Source organism: Ceratina calcarata, unplaced genomic scaffold (genome assembly GCF_001652005.2).
Source record: "Ceratina calcarata isolate Rehan_Ccalc_2016 unplaced genomic scaffold, ASM165200v1 scaffold87, whole genome shotgun sequence".
NCBI classification, from domain to species: domain Eukaryota; kingdom Metazoa; phylum Arthropoda; class Insecta; order Hymenoptera; family Apidae; genus Ceratina; species Ceratina calcarata.
In genome coordinates this window covers 88,237-92,806 of record NW_017180051.1, presented here as the reverse complement: position 1 = coordinate 92,806, position 4,570 = coordinate 88,237, and positions in this window count along the sequence as shown.

Below are 4,570 nucleotides of genomic sequence, written 5' to 3'. Positions count from 1 at the left end.
AAAATATTCGTAATGCCAGTTTAAAAAATATGTTTATATAATAGTTGCTTTTATTGTTTAAATATTGCAACATCGTGCTTTTACTATTATCTACATTTTTTACAATGCCTGCATTTTTCCATATTTATCTTATAAATACATAAAATCCGTAGTCTGATGATAGCTCCGCAACAATTATTGTAGGGCGATGATTTTTTGTTTCAATTAAGGTTTGAAGCTTTTGCTTTAATTTTTAATTTAATACACGGCTATGACAAACAACGCTCAAATCTAAAAATATGTTTAATATTTAAAAATTAACAAAGTTTGGTAACGTCACACGGACTTGGATTATATTTTTCAGTGATGTCGTTTGTTGCATACTAAAGCCTTATTATTCACTTTCAATCTAATCTAAAAATATTGAATCTCTACGGTTTTTTCTATCGATGTTACAGCGGTTTAAAGAAAGCCTATAATTCACTTTGTTCCTTGATTGCTATTGACCATCCGTGATGTTTCGAGGGGTTTGTTTAAAATTTCGTCTATGAGGGTAGGATCCTGTGTTCGAGTGAAATTGTGTAGTGGATAAAATCGTTTGGGACAGAATTGCATTCGATATTCGAGTCTCCTAATGGGTAGATTGTATTAAGACAAGTGTAACGAATTTCTTTGAACTGATATAACATCGAGAGAAAGATACTGAAATTTGATTATAATTTGCAGTAGTATTTTAATAGAACCACATTTAACACAATGCTTGATTCAGTGTTTCACATAATGATTGATATTATATTTAATAGAATATTCCACATAATAATTGTTATAACAGATAATACAATATTTGATACAATCTCTTTGATACAACATTTCGTGAGCAGTTGTAATACTTATGGCCGGCAATAGACGCCGACGAAGAAAAGGGAGACGGCTCCTTTAAAAAATGACTCGACGGATTCCTTTCAAGAGGATACGGAATTATCGATGATCCCCGTCTAAGTCGACGATTTAGGAAACGTTCCGACGGACAATAACGCGGCGACGTGGCAGGTGGATCCATTCACGAGACACGTCTGCGCCCTCCAGAGATTACGCCGAGTTTCACGTGGAAGCCGATGCTGCGTCATGGGGTAAGAGCACCCTCCGCGGCCGTGTCTACGACCACCGTGGCTGCGGCCACCGTCCAGGAAAGCGACGGTTCACACTCCCCTCGGAACATGTTTCTCCTGGCGTGTACGCCGCGCCGCGTGAAATTTAATCGTCCCGACAAGGGAGGCCCGCGCTCGAACCAAGCAAGGGCCTCGAGGGTTACGATGATGTTGCACCGTGCTCTCCCACCCCTTCTTGCCGTTAGACGAGAGCGCGTATCGTGACCGTGAATAATGTTGACGAATGATGATGCGCGCGCTGCCATTGCACGAACCTCCGGGGCTCCCTAATCGATTGCACGCGGCGGCCTGTGAGAAAGAGATCACTTCGAGGAATTAAACAGCGGAACTCGGTAAATAAAGGATCCGAGGTGTCGACTCGCAGATAGATATGACACACTTCGTCGGGAAAGTTTGATGATAGAACTGAGGCAAGTTCGTGCGAGTGCCAGTTTCAAGAACTGTCTGAAGCGACTCGCGTCTCTCGGGCTTAGCGAGATTGTCTCCCGAGCTTCAGAGAAAACTCGTGTGCTATTACAGACGCGATAACGTTATTAATTCATTATCTATGATTTCATCATTGTAACTTATGCTTTTCTCAGCGTTCTGCATTTTTTTTTTTGCATTCTATTAAACTCTGCTAAATGCGTATAAACAGGATACCATTAATTTTTATGATATGATTATGGCCTCGCAACCTGAAGAGGAGCTCCGAGTTTACCGCGTGACGACGCGATCCGCGTGTAACGGTTTGAATGTTTACTCGACTTATCGACTTCTAATGAAATTTTCGGATCGGAGTGCACGGGGAGGAAAGAAAGCAAGCGTAGGCTGGGAATGACGCGCCAGATGGGAAATCGCCCCGCGACCACCTTACGCGTCACGGGACAGAAAAAACATAAGGGTGGCGCGTCATGAGTCAAGGGTGACAAGTTTGCCGTCGAACATCTTGTAGCGTTAACTCCGGGCCATCTTCCTCCAAATATTATTCCCGGACAATCAGGTACTTTAAAACTTTTTATAACAGACGCGCGCGGCCTCGCGCTGGGGCGGATACGCCGGACGACAGCGAGGGGTGCGTCAACTCTGAATATTTTCGTAACCTTTGGCGAATGCGCCGAATGCAGTGCGCTTTGTTTGCACAGAAAATAAAAGCGAAAATTGAGCACCGGCAACGGAGGAACTCGTTTCGCTACGATCGAACCCTTTCCCCTATATTTTTTTAACAATTTATCCGTTCCGTACGATCATTGGAGACTGTTATGTATGCGCGCCATTTGCGGGAGAAGATAAATACGTCGGTATTCAAAACCCTCTGGGGGAAGATCGATGCACAGAAATTTTATTGCGGACTATACAGGGTGTCTCAGTTAAAGGAGGCCACGTAAATATCTCATCTCTTTTTTATGTGATGAGACAGTTTCATGGCATGATTTAAGGTTGTATGAAGCCTTACATAAAAACATCGAGAAAGCATTGAAGGTTTAACATTTACTGGATACTCCATCAATAGAACACTGTACAAAAATATAAACAGTATAAAAATAAATAAAATAATCATTCTTCATTTTCACTCAGCAGAAGCTATTAGAATCATCATTTTTTTTATCGCAGATTTGTAAAATCATGTAAACGTTAGAATATTGAATAAATGAATAAAGTACCACCAGGAAACTAGGATAATAAAAAACGGGCAGAGAATCATTGCCTGAAACCATGCATACAATATTTATAAAAGAAACATTCTATGACACTTTATGCCGTGTAAAATCGCTTGATTGTTTGTTGAAAATCTGGAGGTCAGTTATCCTTCCGTTAGCCGAGGGGAAGACGGGAATTTAATATTTCACTTATAATATCTTCGCTCCAATCTGGCTGCGACAGGTCTGCAACTTTGAAATGAAAATGCACGCGGCCCCTCACCTCCATCCCTTGACGGACAGCCCTTATAAATATTCAGAACGGGACGTGAAATAACGCGACACGCGAGACTAAAGGCATTTCTTATCATTCCACGGGCCGCCACGCTGCGTCGGTTGGGTGCACACGCGTTATCTCACGCGCGTTGCTCTTTCGTATTGGCCGAGATCGTGTCCCCGTAATTACGAGTTTCACTTTCTACGGCCTCGTCCCTGCGATTTATTCCCGCTTCTTTTTCGGCGACTCCCGCGCGCACGCACGCACGCACGCACGCAAATCCGTCCGGCGCGAGCTATTATCGCGATGGCGCACGAATAAAAGGAACAAAATGGGAACACGTTTCAAGTAAAAACGGAATGTATATACCCTTCTATCGAACGTGCATCCGTATGCGGCCGCGTTTCTTTTATTCACGCGAATTTTTTTACAACTGCGAAAAAAACGTTGATATCAAATCAATGCTGACGCGACACGCTCTGTGTGCTGACGATACATCAAATCAATAACGTTTCGCTGTATGCAAAATTGATCAATTTGCGAATGATACCAGAAAATACGAGCCGGTATTTACTTGCATTAATTTCAAGCGACAAATCCTGAGGAGTTTACTTTTTCGTTTATTAATTAGTACATAAATTCTAGTGGACGAGACCGTAGCAATTTTTTAGATACTTTTTAATGTTAATTTAATGCGGAATGGAAGGTTTTCGAGAGTCACGCGAATCATGCAATTAGCAGCCCCCGCGGGTTCTATAAACTGGTTTTTTTCATTCCTCGCCGGTTTCGACTTTCTCCTATCTGCGCCGGACGCTGCGCGCGATGATAACGAAAATATTCCATTAATTTCTTGTCCATATTCGATTGGATTTTGACAGGGATTATCGAAAATACATAAAAAAGTGAAAAACGCGAGGGGGGAAAAAGGAAAACCCGACGTTTTCAATGGTATCAATGTTATTAATAAACGATAAAAGTATTGCCGCGTGCTATAAAAAAAATATTCCGATAACCCCTCGGCAAACGAGCGTCACAGACTTTAAACGTCACTGAATAAAACTTCATGAAGCGCTCGTGATTATCAGCGTACGTGATCGAAAAATGATCACCGCGACGGGCCGGGATGAACGCACGCGATTCGAACATTAAAAACTACCCCATTGCTCTCTTGGGTGGCATAATGTGTATTGAACACCGTGTGACGTTCCATACAACTATAAAATCATGCAATTGGCTAAACTTGGCTTCATATGACGTTCCCGTAATTCCTGGGATATTTTTTCTTTTTTCTATATAAATCCATCTGATTCCAATTATTTTTGCTGTACATCGATTTCTTGCAATATTCATTCAACGCTAAACCTACCGACAGTCTTCGTACTAATACATTATATTAATATTTTTTACATTTGATTGCAATTTAGTGTAGACACTGGTTCTTCTCTTTGATGGTAGCTTACATAATAATTACAACGTTTACAATATGACAATACAAATTTCGTGAACGTCTTATTTCTTATAAGAGA